General features: G+C 38.3%; 1 long non-coding RNA gene across 2 annotated transcripts in view; it reads left to right on the forward strand.

Annotated features, from left to right (window-relative positions):
* The first annotated feature begins 863 nt into the window (after nt 1-863).
* Nucleotides 864-23,526, forward strand: part of LOC133262875 (uncharacterized) — a 111,385-nt gene continuing 88,722 nt past the window's right edge. For both annotated transcript variants that reach the window (XR_009741411.1, XR_009741410.1), the window contains exon 1: nt 864-961. This is a non-coding gene — a long non-coding RNA (uncharacterized LOC133262875). The remainder of the gene's footprint in view (nt 962-23,526) is intronic.

The raw sequence follows: 23,526 nt of genomic DNA on the forward strand, positions 1-23,526 counted from the left end.
AAAACTGCTTATGCAGGTTTCATCCAAGCCTGATGTTAAACAGGGAATGGGGTTTGCATGTGAACACACCTTGCAGGGCAGACCCTGCCATTCTTGCTCTACCGAGGTTTAACATGTAGCACTTGCTTTAGTGTGAGAGAACAGGATAATACTCTATATAATGTATGAAACATACAGATGCATCTATGGTATGTATCTGTGATCTTAAGTGGACATTTAAGTGGATGTTAAGTAGATTTGGTACTTACTCATTTTTGACTTACAGAATCATAGAATGGTCTGGGTTGGAAAGGACCTTAAGATCATCTAGTTTCAACCCCCTGCTACGGGCAGGGATGCCTCACACTAGACCATGTCACCCAAGGCTCTGTCCAACCTGACCTTGAACACTGCCAGGGATGGAGCGTTACCACTTCTTTTGGCAACCTGGTCCAGTATCTTAACAGCCTCACAGTAAAGAACTTCCTCCTTATATCTAACCTAAACATCCCCTGGCTAAACCATGTTTAGTCAGGCTTGGAGCAGACTTTAAAAAAATGAAAATATAACAGTTTAAATTTCTTTAGCCACATAAGTACTGCCTATTGAGACTTCATGTGCTCTATTTAAGTACTTTTAAAAAATACATAATCTCTTGTAATAGCCCATACTGTAAATTCTGTATTCTGGAGGTGCTGCATCCTCTGGTATTTTGTCAAAGGTGTAGTATAAATGTTTGCAAAATCTTCTGTACCTATGGAAACTCTGAGGGGTAATCCTGCTCAAAAAAGAGCATCAGAACTTGGGCAGCTGTGTAAAAAAGAAACAAAGTTTTGCAACTTTTGTTCTTCTAAAGGCAGTATTTGATGTTTCTTTTATTTTTTTTGGCTGGACCTGAAGTCTCCTTCTTTTATTTAACAGTAGTCTATTACATTCCTCTGGAGCTAGCTCGCTTCCTGTGGCATTCCATCATCATGTCAATGTAGTGCTTCACAATATTTTTCACATTTTCTGCCTCATACATCAAACTATAGAATGCTATCCATAAGGTACAGCTGTCATTCTGTAAAATTTTTAGCAATGCTCTCATTTTTATCTGACATCTAGAAATACCTAAAGTAATAAAAAATCATTTCTACCTCATATTTGCTTTGGTGCTCATTCTGTCCCTGTCAGTGTCTATACGTTATAGCAGGCAAGATTTATACATCCCCTTGTTTAGCATTCTGTAAGGGCCATGCACAGAACCCAAGACTGTGAAATTATTCCTGGATTTGGGGTGGGGGGAATCAACTTGCAAAAACTTCCATTGAATGTATAATATATGCTCTTTTTGACCATAAATCAACACTTCATTGAACGGTTTCTGTTCTCCATATGCTTTTTTTCTGTGCAGATTCTCACATTATCCTGTTTCTACGGTTCTGAAGATCATTAACTTTTGCTGTATTTTTTACATAGAATGATTTTATTCAGGAGAGGACAAGATGCCTGAATCTGCCCTTTATTTACTATTCAGTTGAATTAAGTGTCACTGATCTGCAAATTCAATCCTCTAAGTACTTCAAATCATCATGGAGAGAATATAAAATAAATCTGTCATATTTAAAGTAATGATTTGCATTATAATCAAGATAAATTGTCATAATCTCATACGTCTGGAAAAAAAAAAAGCCTGAAATCAGAGTTCAAGAGCTCTGAACAGTTAACTCTGTTCAATGTTACTTTCATGCAGCTGATACCCTTCTCTGATCAGGAAAATGTCATGTTTCCAGGGTCATCTGTTTAATGCCTCACTACATTCTTCATGAGCTGCAGGTTAACTTCAAAGAATGAAAAGGATTTAAATCTCTGTTGGCCTGAGTCTGTAACTCATTTGTTAAAACATGTATGAAACATGAGTCGTATGATTGAAACAGAGTTATTCAGTTGTGGTGTCATTAATAGAATTCCGATAGTACTATATGGTAACTACAGCAGTTTCATAAACATGTTGACTTCTGCATATCATCGACTCGCAAATATTGGCACAGATTGCTAAAAAAAGCTTTGGAAAAGTTAATGCAAATATTGGTAGGTTAGCCCAGTGTCTTTTAGTCTGCAAAGGTATACAGATTTAAATTTATTGTTGTATAGAGGTACTCTGTCCAATATTAGCAATTCAAATAAAGAGCTGTGCTTTATACCATAGTACAAGAACTGTCAAGGTTTCTAAGTTAATTAGGCTAAACAGACAATTAATTACATCTTATTAAAATGTAAAGGACCTGTGACAAATTGCACTAATTGCATGTTCGCATATATCTGAAGAGGTCAGGCTACTTAAAAAAAGTGTGTTGTTAATGGAAGACAAATGTAGTTTTATATGCTCAATAGGAATATTATAAACTGCATTATTTATGACTCTGGTAGAACACTTAGAACACTTAATAATTTTAAGTTCTAAATCAAACTGTTCATTAAGGGATGGAGTCAGAACACAGCCCTGAAAGTAGTCTGTAAAAACCTGCTGCCAGTGTAATATTAATTTGAAGGTCTATTGGTTCCCCCATTCCACTCCCACCCCACTCCCTTCTCCTCCTTGGCAATACAAAGATACTGTTATTGTAAAGCATGTAAACCCTAAGGAAGTTTGAGCTCTTTGAAGTTTTCCTTTACTCTCCCAATCAGATAGCACAAAAACATCTTATAGTATTAATTTTTTCCAAAATTATGTTAAATCAACCTCTCTCAGGTCTAAACTATTGCCATTCTATGTAATAATTACCAGTAAAACGAGCAACGATATAGTGAATGATTGGACGAAGACTACAGAAGAAAGTTGAGGAAACCTCCTAAAGACTTAGTAGCTTTTGCTGTAAAATGTATGGTCAGTACTGGATATTTTAGTGGATATGTTATATTATTTTAAGTACTGATTATCTTCAGTTTAAATGAGTAAGTGTAAAGTTGCTGCATTTATGCATTGTAAATGGGCCAAGCTAAGACTAGCGCAAGAGAGAAGGTTTGCCATGATAGAACAAAAGGGAGATGCCATTTCAAATCACAGCTAACACAGAAGAGCACAGAATCACATTTACAAACCCTTTTGTCACAGGCTTGGAAGTGCCTTATTTCTTAGACTGCTCAGTTAGGATAAAAATCAGTGCTAAGAAATGTATCTGGAGTGGAAGTCATGGGCACTCTAGTAATGTTAAATCTAAAATGCTTGCACAGGGAGGTAACCAGACTTACTAAAACTGACATTCAAAATCACAAAAACTTCTTTAGACACTTCCATACCAGAGAACATGGAAGACAGTGTTAGAAATTTTGTGGTACTCTGGGAGCATTACAGATGACAATCTGCAAGAGTAACTTTAAATTCAGGTAGTGTGAAGAACTGGAATATCCATATGTTTCAGAATTTTGAGGGGGAAAGATGTTGTTTTGATTATATAGTCTTGAATTAAAAAAAGATTTTGGATTCAATGGATATTTCTTCCTAAATTCATTGGCTCTGGTATTGCTGGAATGAAATTCTTGTAATGTGTCTAACAGACAGGATCATTTGTCTGTGTTTTCCCTGGCTTTGCACCAGTGGTCATGTTTCTGCAATATACTTTTCTTCGTTAAGCACAGAGGTTAGGATCATCTTTTTGATTAGCTCAAATGGATAAGAGTAATGTCCTAATGTTATTTAAAAAATGAATCTATAGATATATTTCCTAATGGCTTGGTTGTATCAGAAGATAAATTATGGCTATTAATAGTGACTACAGTAATATAGAAGAATAAGAGTAGAAATTATTAAATACAAATGGATATATTTTGATTACTGCTGGAATAGTTGAAGTGCTTTGAACCATGTACCTACATAACTCTTAATCAATCAACACAGGGTACAAAATGCCTTACTTTAGCAGATATTTAAACATAAATCTGAGATTAACTATGTGATTTTATAGCCTCTGGGCTTAAAAAAGACTATTCAAAGTGAAGATTTTATTCTTCTAACCAGGGAGAGCAGGATGTCAGTGTGGTTTGACACTCCCCTTATTTTCTAAGCTTCATGACTGGTTTATCTAGTATTTTGCTATGCTTGTTTAAGTGTTCAGTGTGTGTACGATGCTATGTCACAGTTGTTCTCATAACAAGGGGTACATCAGAAAAAAATTGTTTTTCCACTGCTATTGCTTTTGTCCCTGAGGGCTGTGGTTTAATTGCCCTATGAACAACTTCACACTCAGCAATGTCTGACAAATCTTGCTGCTACAGCGTAGTGACACAGAACCAGATGCTCCAAGCTTCACTCTTGCCATCAACAGTATTTGAGCTGCGTGCCCTGATGTTAATGGTTTTTCACATGAATATCACCTTTGCTGGCCTATGGCACTTACTATTGGTACTGAGCTTACAGTTGCTTCTAGTTAATGAGCTATCATGCAGTATTGTTATTGTTAATTATTCTGATTTTAACCACATGTGAAATCCATACACACTCTGCTTTAATACAAATTTATGATAAATTTTGTTTTGCTATGAGACTATTTCTCCTTAATTAAACTATGCAGTAGCAAAGAGAAATTAGTTGTCTTAGAAACAGTTATGTGTGCATAGTCTTCATACACTATTGGTAGGAGCCCCTTTTATTATTTCACGTTTTCTCCAAAAATGGTCTGTAGCAGAAATCTAAACTGAAAATGTTGGCATACCCTGCACAGAAACTGTATAAAAGTGACACCTTGGTAGATTGAAACTGAAGTCGTTGATAGAATGAAATCTTCCTCTGAAATGATCAGGTTATACTCTCCAGTATGGATTGCTTATAGATAGCTGCCAAAATAAATCCACTTGGAGAGGAAGGAGGAAATTGTTCTTTGAATGACAGCCTCCGGCCACATTCCCCAGAGAAGTCAAGACCAATGATGATGAGTTTCAGGGTCTGACAAGGATAATAAATTGATCCAAAATAACGCAAACCTGGGGAACCCTTGGGTGTTCTGCACAACGCGTGTGTCTGGCAGGATTTCTGCATATACCTGTCACAACCAGGGAGGGAGACAAAGGGCTGCCTGGCCTCACCTGTGTGAAGGAGCATTATAATGTAGCTGGGGCTGCAGTGTGTTGTGCTTACCCTGGTCGCATGCTGCGACTGTGACCTGGGGGTTGAAAAGGAAAAATGTCTTAACAGAAGGTTAAGAAGGGAGAAGAGGATGAGCATACACTTCTTACAACACACTGGGCAAAATGCTGAGGGTGTGAAGGTAAGGCACAACAGGGAGGAGGCTGTTTTAAGCCAAAGGAGTAGAGTGTGTTAGTGATTTCTCCATTTAAACGCACAATGCATACATGAGTTATTGAATGAATTACTGACATACTTATCTGGGACAATCTGAGGGAAAACTTGCATCTGACTCTTTCCCTTATCCATTCTGCTGTTGCATTCCCAGGACATTCCAATAGATACTTGCCAATATAGTAAAGATTACTCTGCCACATAGTTTTGAGATCTATCCTTTTAACAAAGTGTGTCTTTAATACTATCTATTATATTTTTATCACTGCAAAAGTAAACCTGAGTGTGATGATAGTACACCAGTCTTAATTTCGTATTTAGTAGTAACTGATAAGGCAAATGAAAGCATTACATTGTATAGTGGAAGTACGTGGTACATGTATTTGTGTGTATATGTCTATACAGTATTTATACACAGTTTACTACAAAGGGGAGTAGAGTTATTCAGACAGATTTACACAATGCCAGTCTTTCCTTTCCAGATATACTCTCAAAAAACATTGCTTCTACACATGGACAGGCAGGGCTAGATCCTTAAGTTTGTTGCAAATCAGTTTGCAACCAGGTGGATCAATTTACTAATTCATAGGTAAATTATTTTTTATGTGGCATCTAACTGTTCTCTTCAGAGATCACTGTTTCCTCCTTCACAGTATTTGGCTTTACCACAGTATTGCAAATTTGTAACGAAATTCATAGACTTATGTAGGATTTCCTGTGATGGTCTCTAGAGTATCAATGATGTTCAACTAGACAGTGAAAAGACAAGTAGTCAGATATACATTTCTCTTATTACCTAAGTCTATACCCTGCAGAATGTATTCAGAAAGTCAAAGACTTATTCTGTGTTTAACTTTGTCTTTTCTTATTCACACAAATTCAAACTCTTCAGTTTCTATACAGCACAAAACACTTCCTAACTTCCTCTTCTATTATATTAAGCCTTAATCCAAAATCATAGATAAATTTGGAAATAACATTGGTTTGCTGTTTATACTTTTTGTCATGGGAGAGGTTAAAAGTTATGGTACCATTTCAAATAACTGGATGAACGCAATCCAACCAGTAATCTTTAGAATATTGTAACAATCTGCATGCATTGCTTAACTTGGAGAGAAGTAGTTTTTTCCTTATTTGTAGCAACTTTAAAGACACTTATTCTCTATGGCCTTAAACCAAATGTATAGTTCAATTTAGTGGCCTCATTTCTGCATCTGGAAAAATGGTCACTTGACTAATACACAGCACAGGTTGCACTGGGATGCTCTGTCTGGGTGCTGTGACCTAAGTACTGCGGTAGTTATTTGTCATTGTAAGGGATAAAATGTTTCTTTGTGCTGCACATATTAAAAATTTAACTACATGAGATTTTCAGTGTCAGGAGAAAGCCCAAGTGTCATTTGGTAAATAGTGTGAATTCAGATATGGAGCATTTGATTCATCCTTCAATTTATTTGTGTACAAGCCCTCTTATTTTCATCTTGGATTCTTTTCTCCCTTCCTAAGTAAAGGTTTTAATGATAGTCTGAAATTGTTTCCTTAAGCCTGGAAGATATTTGTAGCAGCAACATGCTGAAATTATAATCGAAATGTGGAGCTGTGATCATCCTTATCATCTGCATATGTCCCCACATGGTGAGCATTAATTTATTCTGGTTTGCTATCTTTGCATGTTAAAACTGATTCATAGTTTGTAAATATAATCAAAGACAACAGCTGCCCCCTTCTGTATCTGTAATAAAATGGAATCTTCCCAGCAATCTTTTTGTCTGGAAAAATTACTATTTTATTCCAAGACTAAATCTCTTCAGTGTCAGTTTGATGAGTGGAATAAAGCATTCGAGTCCAGCACCAAAATGCTTCTATTATAGAGGCATCACGAGGGGCGCCACAATTTAAAATTGCATTTTGATTTCCAATAAAAGCAGGACTAAAATCTCTTCATCTGATACTTTAATATTTGAATTTAATCTCTAAATTTGGCACAATAGCTCTTCAAGGGACAAGTGAAATTTCTATCTATTCTTCTAATAAAATATTTATAATGTTCTTCATTAGAAATATTTCAAAAGGATCTTCTTAGAAATGCTACTTTAGTTCTCATCTTTCTTGCCTTCCCATAGCTAAGTGAATGGCAATTCTCTCAAATTTCCAGCTGATGACATTCTGATAGCTTTTTGGGCATGGGCCTTTTCAGAAAAGTTGAGCCTCTAGTTCTTTGGTTTGGGATAGCATAACTGAGACTGGTGAAGATTAACCAATAAAACTTTTTCTGTCCATAATCATAGAATCATAGAATAGTTAAGGTTGGAAAGGACCTTAAGATCATCAAGTTCCAACCCCTGTGCCATGGGCAGGGATACCTCACACTAAACTGTCATCCAAGACTCCATCCAACCTGGCTTTGAACACTGCCAGTGATGGAGCATTCACAACTTCCTTGGGTAGCCCATTCCAGTGCCTCACCACTCTCACAGTAAATAATTTCTTCCTTATATCTAACCTAAATTTCCCTGTTTAAGTTTAAACCCATTACCCCTTGTCCTATCACTACAGTGCCTAATGAAGAGGCCCTCCCCAGCATCCTTGTAAGCCCCCTACAGATACTGGAAGGCTGCTATGAGGTTTCCATGCAGCCTTCTCTCCTCTAGGCTGAACAGCCCCAAGTTTCTCAGCCTGTCTTCATATGGGAGGTGCTCCACCCTCTTTTATCATCCTCATGTCCCTCTTCTGGACTTGCTCCATGTCGTTTTTATGCTGGGGACACCAGTACTGTACACAGTACTCCAAGTGAGGTCTCAAGCACAGTAATCTTAAGGCAAGAAGGTCACAGGGAATTTCATGTGTACCTATGTCCCAGCACAAAATTTCACAAATCTTACCTAGTAAAGGGGCTCTCCCTAGTAAGTATAAAGGGAATTAGCTGTAAAATGAAAGTGAAGGCTCCATATAGACTTAAGTATACAGGCTGAAGTTGGCAGATTGCATAAAGACCACAAAATTTGCTTTATCTGTGGTTTCTGGGTTTTTCTTAAGTCCTTTCCAATCTGTATGTTTTATTACATGCCTCTTCTTACTGCCCTGCATCTGATGTTATGTGACTAAAATATCTTATCTGTTGAAGCCAATAGTACGTAGAATTAGTGAACCCATATATTGCCTCTCATTTCATGGAATACCTCCCTTGTAGCTACTAATTTAAAATCATTATTGTATTTCTTTTAGTTTATTTTTATGTATTTGGAAATTAGTGTCAGTCAGCCCTGACTGCTTCTTATAATCTGAAGACAAAAAGCCTGATTTCTACAGGAACAAAACTGGTCTCTGAGCAAGAGAGCACACATCTATGTCTATTGATGTATATTGAACATTTTCAAAACAATGCAATGATACCGTAAGCTTTGCAAGATGGACAGATGCTATAAAACTGTCAGGCTTCTACAGAGACTGTGAAATTGTCTAGCTCTATCAAAATTATTTGTCAATGTCTCAGAAAACAGAATCTGCACTTTTAACTGAAGTGAGCAGTTTTTTATCTTGGAAATGTGTAGGAAAGTGTTTGGTGCAGAAAACTGACCACCTGTCTAGAACATACATTTTAGATGGCTTTTATGGTAGCTTTTCTCCAACCCTATTAACATGCCCTGCATTATTATCAGTAGGCTAATACCTGCTGGCCTTTTTTTTCCTGGCATGTACTACTATAACTTAGTGAAAGGAGGAGAAGTAATGTTACACCTCTGAGTTCAGCAAGATCCAAGATATGGGAAAGGCTTGCTCCTGCAAAATCCTCACTCTAGGAATGGGAGAAGATGGCTCCTGCTGAGTGAGAAGCTCAGTAATGCTTAGGAGTTTGGTACTGCTGCCTCTTAAATTAGAGTTGAGATGAGTGCCTTTCCCTACAGAAAGAGATATGCACAAACTTTGTTTCTGTCAGGTCTTTGCCCCCTGTGGGCTATGAAATCCTGTTGCAGGGTCCCTAGCACATTAAGTGGTGACCCACAAAAACCTGGATGGCTGTGTAATGAAAACTCCCCTTTGATTGCATGTGGTGCACTTAGTATTACTTTCACATGGCAGGTGATGATGGAGAATGAATGTGACAGGGCACAGGTGTACAGGGCTGGGAGACTGCAGTGGGAAAGGCAAAAAATGAGTTTTCTCTGTGGATGGTTTGTGCAAGGAAATCTGAAAAACAGTCTGTTGTCTGGCTCTGGAACTTCTGAAAGTCAAGCCAAGTTTGTCCCTTTCTTTTCCACTTACTTTTGTGGTAGCTTGCCAGACTTTGTAGAAAGGTGGATTGGATAATGGATAGGTGAATGAACGAAAGCAAAGGAGACTTGTTCATTAGGCTTTGAAATAATGTGGTTTATATTTTTAACTGCATGATTAAAAAGGTTTTTAGGATGCTTTCTACCACCAATTACTGAAAAACCAAAGAAGTGGTGGGATGTGTAGCTGGAGGGCTGAGAATTGTATTACTCTTTTAGCAGTCATTAAATAATGTATAAAACCACAGTAACACAATTTAAAACCCTTTAAAAGAAAAACAATCCTCTCTTACATGCTCTGAAGTACTGCCTTAGGTATTTAATGGTTCTGCAAAGCTGCTTAAGTCTTACCTGACAGAAGTTCTCTGATTAGCTTCTGGTGATAATTCTAATGTTGCCATCAGATCTAAATGACTGTGAATGCAGAACTCTGCCATTAGAGCAGGTGACGTACCTGTGTGTCTAGTAATTCAGAGTCTATGAACTCTTCAGCAGGCATTTCCAAGTAGGTGGTGCTTCCACAGGACTTGGTCTCAAGGTGTTAGGAAATGTGGCTTATCGACTGTTGTAACTAGGTCGTCCCTGTCTACTGGCTATAGAGCACAGTCAGAAGACATTCACGGAAACCATTTCCCAGAATTAGTTTTTTTATGGAGAAAGGGCTCTGGGTGACGCACAAATGAAGTAATTAAAAAGGAAGAATGAAGTGCTGTTTCAGACATTGGTTAACAAGTAACTTCAAGGGTCTTAGCTCTCAATCGATCAGCTGTATGTTTCTATTCAGCCTCTTGATGGCTGTAATATCATTTGTTGTTCTCCCATATTGCTAAAGTGACAGCTTTTGACTTCTGTCAAAACCTAATAAAAACATTCTCTCAATGCAGTCTAGACAGGCTGCCTTTTTTTCTTTCTTCCCTTTATATTGGAAAATTTTGAATAAATCTAATGTAATATTTGAATGACTTCACTGACACAGCAGTATATAAGAACATATGGTTGATTTTGGCTTTAACAGACTCTGTAGGTTTAGTGCTAGTGTCCACAGCTGCTAAAACATTACCTCTGCTTCCATTCACAAATCTACAAGTTCCTTAGCAAGAACCATGCTCTGATTTGGAAATTAGTTGGCAGTCATTAAAGGTTTCTCCTTCCTTTATGACTCAGAGGAATAGCGTGAAAGGTTTAGTACTGACAAGGCTCCAAAATAAACGAAAAATTAAAGGCTAAGGTTAATAGCACCATAGAAACACCCATCTCGCTGACCTAATGTTCACTCAGATAACCAAGCTGTTTGAATAAGAGTGATAGCTATAATTTGCTGATATGAAGTTAAAGGCCAAAGCTCAAGACTGAAATAAATGTAGATGTGCATTACATATTATAAAATCCTCAAAAGCCAATATATGCTGGTAGAAATTGTTCAGTAAAATGGCAAAACTGCTATATGTGATCCAAGGAAAATAACCTTGTAGCAGGGAGGTGTGGCAGACGTAAAGATGTGTAAAATGACTCCACACACAGAAATATGGCATGCTCTTGTATGTTCTTACACTGCCTTTTTGTGATTGGTGATGTGTAGCCTGTGAGTGTCAGTTGTATCTATGTATAAACACCAAAATCATTTTAAGCAGAAATATCCAAGTTATGTTCAACCACCCAGCTCATTTCTAGGTTAAGGTGACAGCGTATGCTCGCAGCCCAGCAAAACCAGTCCCTACTTTTCTACTGGCATCACTGGGATGTTTCTCTTAGAGCCCTCATCTTTCAGGGCTTCCTCTCTTCCTGCTGAGCAGCTGACCATGCCTGTGGGAAAGAGCTGGAGGAAACAGAACACATGCGTAACTGCTGCACACATCTGCAGTACAAATCAGATGCTGATTTACATGGAAAATGGGGAGGGTAAGCAAAGCTTGAATGTGATGTTTTTGCCTCAAGTCAAGTGGCACAGAACTTCTGAAGAGAGCAGGGATTAACTTCAGTGGCATCCCAAATTTTAGTGGTTGCAGAAAGGCACTTTCACATGTTTATGAAGATGCATGGAAAATGTCTGCCTGGCATTTGAGAGCCAGGGAGTGAGTTTCTGCTCTAAGCGTTAGCAGATGTGTTTTCTCTGAAGCTCTGTTAAGCTTTGCAATTGCATTTAGTGCTGTGGCTACCCGTACTAAGAGGAAAACAGAATTATACGTGTATCACCCAAAATGGACTTGAAAGAAGATCCTGAAACTGTGATTTATGTCTCTATACAAATAAGAAAAACTACTTCTTCACCCAAACATTTCCATTTTTTGCTAAGAAAGGTTGGACCAGATGATCCTTGAGGGCCCTTTCAACCTGTGATTCTGTGATTCATTTTACTTGGGGTCCATGTATGGACTAAGATGTGATACAGTGGTGTAATGGAAAGCAGGGCTATATGCCAATAACCATATTTTTTATGAAATATGTGTTTTTTTTTATAAAACCGTATGCCTTTCTAGAGCTTTGGTATACTTTCCTCCCTCCAGCTCCAGTGGCATCGCTCCATGTACCTTTTGGAAGTTTGCACAGAAAAATAAGAGTTGTGAATAATGCTCAAGAAGACTCGGGCTTTTATTCAGTAGCAATGTAGTTAATCTTTAGAAAATAACTTTGCTGAAATATGGGTCACCTATAGTTTTTACTGTTCTTTTAACTCTACCTGAAGAAAAATAATTTCATCTGACAAACCAATCTTTCTTTTTAATGGTAAGAAATATAGGGAGAAGGGGGATTACTGCTTCCGTAAATCATGGCTGATGATTACAAAGCTCTGTTTAAGGCCTAGGCCTTTAGAGGTACATTATCAGAAAACTGCAATGCTAAGCTCTCAGATGCTAGGTATTATCTTATGTCTAGCATTCTATAAATGCCATAAACTTTGATTTAAAAGGATGCAACCAGGTAATTGTTCAGAGTTTTTAAACTTTTAGTTTTACTTTTCAGATTTTTAATGCTTTGGAAATGTACTTTCTTCCCCTATTGATCTCATTCTTTCCCATTTGGCGACACTGATTTGTTTTCCTGTCTCTTAAATGTAACAGAATCCAGGCAAGACTGTTTTTATTTAGCAGCTTCAATTTAAATAGGACTTTAATATCTTCCTGCAGCAGCATCTTTGAATGGTATTAGCACAGTTCTGAGGATATTATTTGGTATGTGCTGATGAAGTTGAAAGAGGGCACTATATTATTTTTGTGCAAACTACTAATACATAAGTTCTTTTTACCTTGATCCTATTTTCAGTAAATATGTGATGGGAAGTTTTGGGATATCCTTGAAAATAAACAAATATTTAAAATTATTAAAATTAGGAAAATCAGGATTAATTCTGCAAACCCACACTAAGCTATAACTTCCACAGATAACTCTAGCATCCACTAAAATTTTAAGCATACAAGCAGTCCCCTTTATGTCACTTAAGTTTAGTACTTAGATCTGTGTTCAATTCCATTTTAAAGTTTTTAGGCCTCATTCAACTTAACTGCTCTTATTTCTAAATAAGAAAGTGATTCCTATTGCTATAACACAAGGCTTAAAAGAGAATGATACAGCTTGAAATTTGGGTCTTTGGTGACTTGGTAGGTGTGTGCAAGATACTGCAACAAAGAATGAACTTCTGATAGCTCAGATTTACCCGTCACATACAACCTGGAAGTCCTTAAGTGCACAGAAAGTTTGGTTTGGGTACTATGGTAGAGACTATGAGTATCACCCCCAATACCCAAGTGAAATCTAAATTTCTTTAACTCTGCAGCTGTGAGTGGATACAGGAAAATTTGTCCCCTCAAAATGAAATCCAGAATAGCATGAACCCTGTGCAAGGAATCACTCAAAGTGGTTCAAAATCCAGTTGCAGGTAGATGTTCCACTCTGGATGTACTTAAATATTTCTGACCATATATATGCCTTAAATTCTGTTTGTGTCTTTTAAGCTGGGGAAGATAAGTGCCCCCCACCTTTTTTTTTTTTTCTCAATAATCTAAGGAATCAGTTATTATTTTAAAAGCTATCTGCAAGGTGTTTTCTCATTAGGTAGTAGTTTAATTATTTTAGAACACTGACATAGGAGATCAGGACATGAATTCAGTTCCTTCCTCCCAAGATAGTTCCATAACACCAGGAAATAATACTGTTTGGTTAGTCTTTGATCACCCCTAGGAACATGTGGTCAGAAAGAGAGTACAAGAAAGGCTGTGACTATATAATCATTGCCCAGTGGCTAGGGTATTAAAATGATTATGGAGCTCAGTGGGGAAGAGGAGTGAATTCCCATTTCTCTGCTTTGTGAGAGAACAGTGTTGTTATTATACCTGCCTACAGTTCATAGAATGGCTTTTCATACCTACTTCCGTAAAATACAAGAAAGTCTTGAGAGTAATCCCAAAGTGCAGTTATGCCCTGAGAAAGTCTGCAAATCCTTGAGTAACTTAGGTAAAGGGTACTCACTAGGAGCACGTATTCTCAGATTTGTTGACATTAACATATTCCGCAGTTCTGGGCTCAGCAAGGATACATCTCTAGGCAGTTAGGAAAAGCTGAATTCAGACATACAGAAGATATACAGGATTGATTCTCCCACACTATGAGCTAGATGGGGATTGAATAAGAGAGTTCAGAATTACAAGTTTGGACTTTGATACTCAGACTCCATAGAGCTTTATTCTCTGTCCTGTTCTTCCCTCTCTCTCTTTTTCCCTTTTAGTTTTCTAGATCTGCTCTTCAATGCTGTGTTGAGAGGAAGGCTTTGGATCAAAAAATAAAAGAATAAGAAAATCCACTGAACTTCTGGACAGGCTGGGACCTGAATTACACCCTTAAAATTCATCTGTACACTAGAAGTTATGATGTTTGTTACATATTCACTTCCTTACCCCAAGAGTGCTCTTTTACATACATTCCTCGCTATTTTTTACCTGTACCACCACAGGGATTATAAAAGGTGGTGGTGCAGTAAGAATGAATGTGAAATGAAAAATGTCTGTGGAACCACAGCCTCACTGGGCAGCAAAAGCACCAAAATGACCCTTAGGTGGTAGATTCGAGTGCTTTCTGCTGGCATATCATCAAAAGAAGCAACCCGTCTTTTCCTCTCTTTCTTCCCAATCCCTTGTTTGTGCCAGTAGAGTCATCCTGTGGAGCAGTTTGGAGCTGAAGTGAATCCAGGAAGCTAATCAATCCCTTTTAGACCCAATTGGTTTTCTGATCCTGTTTGCTGTACCTCCATCACTTTTAATGGTACAAAGGCAGCATTTTGGTTGTAGGTGAGGGACCGGTAGCTCGGTGGAGTACAAATCTCTGTCTTTAAGGGAAATTCCTACCTTGTTCCTGCTTAAAGTACTCCTGAAACTGTTGCTTTGGATCAACACCTGCCCTGTGTACAACCCATAAGACTGTGTTGGGAAAACAGTCACTGATTTCAAGTGCAGAATTTCAGTGTTTGTCTTAGAATACTAAAACCAAGCGGTATCAGACTGGGATTTATGAGCAGGTAGCAAATGCACCACTGCTGCCTTACAAACCATTGTGGAGAACCTAGATCAGACTACTAGAGAAACTCTGTAGGAGAATTTCTCCACTATGTAGTCAATTAAAGTTATATTTCAGAGTCAGAGGTTTACAATGATTCAGCTTCCCTTGGAAGGTCTGTCAATCAAATAACAATATAGCTCCTACTCTAAAAAACTTTGAGTTCTTTTTCTCGTAGCTTGCAAAGAAATAAATGTGTAAGTCTATATAATATTATGTTATTACTCCTGCATGGCAGTGGTAAGGCTGGCAGGCAACCTAGTTTCTACAGTGCAAGCATGCCAACACCACACTGCAATGGAAAATCAATTCTCAGCCAGCTGTGCTTGGATTGGAAGGAATTCAAGCACAGTTAGCATTCTGAGCCTTAAATTGCTACCATGATGTCTTTGCTCAGAAATAAATTTCATGAAGGTATTAGAGCAGGACTTGTAAAAGCTGCATCTGAGAATAATATTTTTATTAAGGGTAATGTTAATGCCATTTCATTTGAAAATAATGAGACAGAGAGAAAGCAAGAGAGGGAGATAGATCTCACAAAAATTAGAAGTCTCAGTAAGATGCTCACTGGTGGTATGTATAAACAGAGGTGAGATTAAGGAAGAACAGGATGGTGCTTTCATAAAATTAAAACAATGTACATACAACAAAATCAAGAGCTAGGAGTGGTGATAGTACAGTTTATGCATAGTAATAACATTTCAGCCTTTCTGACTGCATGTGTTCTCTGGGCTGTCTCCACACTGGAAGCATCTTTAAAGTGCTTTTACAATTTGCTGTCAGGTTGGTTTGACAACATTTGGCTGCCGAACAATGGATTTTATGCCACTTAGTTTGCTATAAGGGCTGATGAAAATAACATGAACATTATGGTTGGGATTAACCCTCTCTTTTGTTTCTTAATACTGCAATTGATGTATCTGAATTTTCTGTATTTGGGAGTAATTCCTTTCTTTTTCCAGCCATGCTTGATTTAACAAGCGCTAGTACATCTCCTCTTTCTCACATTCTCATAAGCAGTTGGGGGGGGGGGGGGGGTCTTGGTCTGAAGATGCCTTTTAGGTGTGGTGGGTTTCCTGCACCTTCTTCCATGTGATTCAGGCCATCCTTTAAAAAAATGGACTTGTTTTCTTTTTCATAAGTGAATGTTTTACTTCTCATCAGCACTGGACTGAAATAATTCCATAAATAAAAAATTTATACTTCAGTTAAATGAATAAATATTATTAATTCATGATGGTGGCAGCTAACTGAAACACTAGTGGCAAAAAGGAACTACTTGTGGTTTAGTCTTACAAGAAAGACTGCCTTTAAGAACAGACTTTCGGACACTGAGAGAATATATATTCTGCCTCTAATTAGGGCATTGTCCTTTAGCCTGTCAATACCATACCTAAACCAAGTGTTTGATGATATCTGATTCTCATTGTTTGAAGAATCCTCTTCTGCTTCTCTCATATATATAATTTAGGCAAAGCACCCCAAATCAGACCTTTCTTGAGTTCTCCTCTAATGCTATTTACAGTGAAATATTTTAGTATTTATTCCAGTATAAACATATGTAGAAAAAGCCATTTTCCTGTATATAGTTCATGAATGAATGAAAGAAAAGCTTTTTTAACCTTGAACATCTTAAATGAAAATTTAGTAAGTTTTCGCAGTAATCAGTAAGCAGAACATCAATTGAAAAATAGCTGGTTTATAAATTAAATAAATGGCTTTAAATGTTTAGAAGAGACTTTTAACTTTAGCAGAGATACGTTCTCGCAGTGAGTCTCTGTGACTAATCCACTGGAATGATTTACCGTTAGGGAACTCAAGGTCTGCATTTCAAAGGAAATATTGGTAAGGATTATTATTCCCTTGTCCCCAGCAGTTCTCATAATCCCTTTACACTCAGAGTAGGATTTACAAAAACAAAATTAATGACAAAACTAGAATACTCTGGGGCCCTGTTTTTGCAGAGCTAAAAATGAAGCCTAGATGATTTGAATCTTATTTTGCGTTCATTATTAGGCACCTATATGTTTTTTCCCCTGCTAGGCAACATGGATAAGAAAAGAATCAAATGTAGGCCCCTAACAAGTGGCGGCAACAAAAATTACATCAAAAAGGCCATAGCAGCTAGCATACAAGACAAATCTTGAAGAAGAAGTTTAATTGTAGTATTGGGATTTAGGATGTTTTGGTCAGCACCTAAAGCTGCAACCTTTATTATAGGTTTATAAATGGATGTTTGAGGTGAGCAAAAACCAAAAAAATGGGATCCCTTCTTCAGCCTGCTGAAATCAATGATTAATCTCACATTTGGGTTGCTGTAGGCTCCCTGAGGACTCGCTTATGCTGCTGTAGCAGAGCAGCAAAATGAGTTGCTAGTGGAACAAGCATCTGATAGGACAAGGAGTAACGGCTTTAAAGTGAAAAAGGGTAGATTTAGATTAGATATTAAGAAGTTCTTCAGTGTGAATTTGGTGAGACACTGGCACAGGTTGTCCAGAGAAGCAATGGATGCCCCATCCCTAGAAATGTTCAAGTCCAGGTTGGATGGGGCTTTGAGCAGCCTGGTATATTGGAAGGTGTCCCTACCCGAGGCGCACGGGTTGGAACTAGATGATCTTTAAGATCCCTTCTAACTCAAACTGTTCTGTGATTCTATGACTCTAAATGAGACCAGAGGTCAGGGCTCATGTGTTTCAAGTTAGGCATGTCCTTAACCGCTTTCTTGAATGCTAATCCAGGTTTCATTAAGCAAGACAAAACCAGGTTAGTTAAATAAAGATACATGGAAAGATCAGTCAAACTTGGTGATAATCGGGTAGCTCAACAATGTGGGATTCTTTCATGCATCTTCAGAATGGCAGCTGTACAATGAAAATGTAAAATTCGTCATATAAATTTGTTTTCCTATTAAACATTTCAGAGAGATACATGGACAGGCTTTCACAGAATTTGTATACATGCAAGTTCCCTGCAAGAGCTGAAATGCAGATGAAATCTTTCGTAGGTGTTGCTTATTTGTATGGTATTTTCAAAAGATGCTTTGCTAATGGGTACATGAGTTTTCCATATCCTGTTTCTTAGTTCCAGCCTACCTTAAGGGAGTACTTAAGTTCATTCCTACATCTTCTGATGAGGACAATGACAATATGTTGTTTCATTTTCCTAAATGCAGACAAAGCCTGCTAGAGATTTTTCAAGAGGATACTCTAGAACAGTATAAGTTGTTTCCCTGTCTATGTCTACTGTTTCCATTACAATTTCTCACACAAATGAAATACACTAGACAGAGTGTGAGAAAGGTTTCTTGTGCTATTTCTGTCCTTTCCTGTGACTTTAGATCATTCCTTGTGACATTGCCTTTTGAATTCTGAATTATAATGGCTTGCCTGGATTCAGTCCAAGTCATTCTTCGATTTTGGTTTGTTTTTAGGGAAGTAGTCTTGGGGGCCTTTCAGATGGAATTAAGAGTTCACTTAAAGTTAAATCCCATGACAGAGCTGAATAAAATATTCAAACTAAACCATATGTTGTTTGGACCATCAGTAATTTATGTAGGAGGTACCTATGTCTGTGAATGTTGTGTACTCTAATGGAAAGGATGAAGGGATCTTTTCTTTTAGAAAGAAATTATAATTTTTTAACAGGTCATGTATTTTCTGCTCAGTCAAAACACCACTGAATCAAGTCCTTCTATTGGATTTTTTTTTTTTTTTTTTGTGTCTTAAAAAGTAATGTCAGTACAGTGTTGAAGCATTATAATCTGAACTGGATTTGGCTGAAGAGCACTGTCTTGTACCAAGCCAGGCAATGTAGGGATGTATTTCCACCTTCAAATCTCAACTTGTTGTGCTCACTTGGCCCCTAAGGGGAAGGTTCAAGGTCCCTAGCAATCCTAAAAGTCCTGAAGTGCTCACTTTGCATTTGCACAAGGACTAGAGCTGTCACAGGATGCTGTGAAAGGGGACTGGAGGGAGATGAAGGGTGGGACTATGGCATCCTCGATTTGGAGCACCAAAATTATCATGGTGTTGCAACCACAGACATGAAAAAAAAAATAAATCCTAAGGTCAGGAAGCCTTCCTGTGAAAATATTTCTGGTCCTTTAATGAAGCATTTCACAGGAAAAAGTGCTGCTTGGTGGTCAAAAAATCAAACTCAATTTTAAGACTAACAAGCAGTAGAAATGAGGGTGAAGCAGAGCAGTATTATGTGACTGTTTAAAGTTGTGGTACGCAGGTAGTTCTCATTGTCCCATTTCAAAATGATTTCTAAAATTTGATAAATAACAATAATGGACCCTAGAGTACCAGAAACACCTAGTCCACGCTGCTGGGATAACCAAACATGGCGCATTTTAAGCACTTAAGTAGATGTTCACATGCCACTATTTGTCAGTGGAATATATAGAGAGACATTTTTAAAGAGAAATTTTACAGCTGATAGGAAAAATGGTATTGTGAAAACCAGCTTGTGTAGTGGAAAACTCATAGTAAGAAGAAACTTTGATAAATGATCATCCTCCTCTGCCTCAGCAGATACAGCATCCACCTGTGGTAGGACAAGTGGGATGAAGTTTTCTTACAGCTTTGGCACCTTTTTGTGCATCTCGACTTCTTGTAATCTCTATATAATGATACTTCTGTCTGCTATTATCTCTCCTTGGGTAAATAACTTGGTTGAATTAATAACCTCAAGCTACCAATACATTATACTTGACTTAAAGACTTGGTATACTTTCTTGGTATGGTGATGTTTCTTGGTTCTTGGTATGGTGATGTTTCTTACAGAATACCTTGTTTCTGAAGTGTAAGGTGTACTTTCAATCTGGAAACTGTCTGGAAACTTCAGATCCCTCCACCTACGGCAGTGAAATGCATGCAGGACAAAACAAGAGTGACTTAGCAGAAAGAAGCCAGGTTGTCACAGTGCTTGAAGCCTCTGACGAGGCGTGCCAGGCTTCTTGAAAATCCTATTAGGTGCAGTTTATTTGGCCCATAGCTTGTCTGTGTCAGAGTTTTTCATATTTAAAATAAGTGTCACTATATATGTTCTCTGCTGGACAGGGCTCTATGGGGATATGTATGTTAAAAAAAGAGATTGTCAGTTCATGTGAAACTTGGACCATTTAACTATGAGAGAGGTTGATGCTTTACATAAGCTTTTGATGTGCAGCTGCCTCCACAGGGTAAAATGATTTTTGTGGATTATTCTCATTTTAGTAGGTTAGAATTTTGTCCATCAATGGACAATAAGAATAGGTTGTTTAAAGCAAACACATATTGTGTTTGGCAATTTACTAGGATTTATACTGCAAAGAAAAACAGATCTCTCACACAATTCACCATGAAATTAAATAGCAGCTTACCCTAGCAACAACCAGGAATCAGCCTTCTGCCAGAAACAGAAATGCTTCTCCCACACAGATGCAATATCTATCTTCTACCACACTCTACATGAATACAGGCACCTTGCAATGTGCCCTGTCAGTTAGTAGACTTGGGCTATTTCAGATTAGGAGGAAACTTGTTCCAGGCAGAATACAACCATGGAAAACAGCTTATTACCAGTTATCTCTGCTTTCACAGTTTCTCTCCATGTGGTTCAAAACTTTTTGATTATTCTGGCATAGGTTAAAAAGAAGGTTTACCTTCTTTAATGCTCTCAGATGTGGATGCAGTTATATATATATATAAAAATGTTAATCTTCATGGTTTATGCACTAAAGGAAGTAAAAATATACTCCTTCCTTCCCACCCAGTATGACAGCTTTCATTGAGCTAGAAAATAAAATCGAATCGTAATCTTTATTAATGATTCAAAGCAAAGGTGTGCATAAATGTTAGTTTCTCAGCTTTTGTTATACTCAAGTGCTTAGGAAACAACTGAGCAATAAAGATGTAACATATGTTAATAAATGGACTTTGGAAAGGAAAGATTAGCCAGCCTATTCTCTCAGTCCCAGGTTCTTCCCCTAAACCCTCAAACAGTAGGAAGGTTGGAGCCTGAACTGGAGCAGGAACCACGCTTTCAACCAGCTCACTAGCCCACTCCAGGTTTAAGATGCTTATATATTGCTGTGTGTGTGGAATCTGGACTTAAGAGTTTCAAGTAAGACTTAGTCAAAATACAGGCTTTCATTTTGTCATCATAGGAAAGACATATGTCATAGCCTCATTATTTATGCTAGGCTTCTGTCTGTCTTTTGGAGTATATGTCATCCCTCCACTAAACCCTGCTATTTTGCTAAATACATATAATGGGGATCTTGTGTAAAAGATGTTTATTACAGAGTTTTTTATCACTTTTGTGCAGTAGGAAATGGTCAGGCGAGGAAAGGCTAGAAAAGGCTAGAGCATCATTTTGATTCCTTAGTGACAGCTTATACAGAATTGCAATGGTCTGTTATTTTCCTTCATATGAAAAAACCCTATGGACCTATATAAACACATACAACAGGCCACTGTGGAGAAGTAAGCCAGACAATACTAATAGAAGGCAGAAAATGAGATCTTTATTTCATTTGGAAGGCCATTACAAGGCACTTGATTTATAAATTTCATCTTGAAAAAAACTCAAGAGCTAATATGACACTTCCTGGGAAGTGGAGGTATTAACTATATATTTTAAATGTTTATGAGGACAGAGACACAAGCTGAGAAGTGGGCCATTTAGGAAAAACTTAATAACAAAATCTGTTCAAGTTACTTTGAAACCTGTTGTAGGATCCCCATTCTGAATATGTTCAGTTGTTGGACTTGGTGATCCTAAATGTCTTTTCCAATCTAGTTGATTCTATGATTCTATGATTAATGATGCGCGAAAACCATTAGTCTGAACTTGACACAATGTCAGCAAGTAATCACATTGGAGGAAAAGTTAGACATGGTTTGGAAGTCTGAGCGCTGTACCACAAACAAAATAAAAGATGGATTGGTTACATGAAAGCCTATACAGTTGTAGTTCAGAGGCTTAGACCAAGAACATATGTGATGGCAGTGTGGCTGCTGTCAGGTTTAGTATAATTTCGGTCCCCTATGAGCTGGTATGAATATTCTGTAGCACTGGCAATTTGCAAGGTAATATATACATTGAAGGCAAGTGCTCTGGTTAAATACTTAAAATGCAGTCTCTTGGGCTTGTAAAGCATTCAGGGAGCTCAGGAGAGCTTCCCATCCATATGCATGTGTCATCACAATGCTAAAAGAGCCATTAGAGTTGCCTTAGAAAGGAGAATGGAACAGGCATGTGTGAAGTTCAGCTCAAAAGCACTTAAGAAAGACATTCGCATCACCTAAAAAGTCACCATATTCTTTGTTCATCCTTTTATTCTTTTCATCTCTGAACTCTTTCTTTCCATTGGTTCTTTGACAAAGCAGTCCCTCAGTCACTAATAGAACAATGTGCAACGTTACAAATCTCCTTAATGGAAAGGATGGTGAAAGAGTCTGGGGGGATGGTGAAATGGGGCGGATGGTGAAAGAGTCTGGGGCTCAAGTGATCTTCTCCTCACTCCTTCCATCTTCCACTGATGATGTGGGAAGGAATGGGAAGATTCAGTCCATAAACGATTGGCTTCGAGACTGGTGCTACAGGCAGGGCTTTGGATTCTCTGATAACAGCTGGTTTTATAGGGCACCAGTCTGGACAATGACAAGTGGGAAAGGTTTATCTCACAGAGGCAAAAGGATGCTGGGGCACAAATTAGCAGGGCTCGTTTGGAGAGCTTTAAACTAGATTCGAAGGTGGATGGGGTTGTAGCTGGGCTTGCCCCAGTGGGGCAGCACTCCAGAATTGATGAAGACTGGGAGGCCTCCTATAATCCTAGGGTGAAATCGGTGTGCTCAGCTCGCTCCCTGGAATGTCTGTACACCAATGCGCGCAGCATGGGAAATAAGCAGGAGGAGTTGGAAACCTGTGTTAAGTCAGGAGACTATGATCTGGTGGCAATTACAGAGACGTGGTGGGACAGCTCACATGACTGGAATATAGTCATGGAGGGCTATGTCCTTTTCAGGAAAGACAGGCCAGCCAGGCGGGGTGGTGGGGTTGCTCTTTATGTACGGGAGCAACTACAATGCACTGAGTTCTGTCCAGGGACAGATGACGAGTGAGTTGGGAGTCTGTGGGTGAGAATTAAGGGGCAGGCTGGCAGAGGCGATACCGTTGTGGGTGTCTGTTACAGGCCACCAGATCAGGGTGAGGAAGTTGATGAGGCCTTCTACAGGCAGCTGAGAGCGGCCTCACAGTCACAGGCCGTGGTCGTCGTGGGGGATTTTAACTTCCCTGACGTTTGCTGGAAGGACCACTCAGCAACCCAGCCACAGTCCAGGAGGTTCCTCCAGTGTATGGATGATAACTTCCTCATGCAAATGGTGGATGAGCCAACCAGGAGAGGAGTGCTGCTGGATCTCATCCTCACTAACAAGGAGGGTCTGGTCGAAGCAGTAAGGGTTG

The sequence above is a fragment of the Pezoporus flaviventris genome, unplaced genomic scaffold, assembly GCF_033815535.1.
Source record: "Pezoporus flaviventris isolate CSIRO_AGI_PZ_B2104156 unplaced genomic scaffold, CSIRO_AGI_Pfla_v1 ptg000002l, whole genome shotgun sequence".
NCBI lineage: Eukaryota > Metazoa > Chordata > Aves > Psittaciformes > Psittacidae > Pezoporus > Pezoporus flaviventris.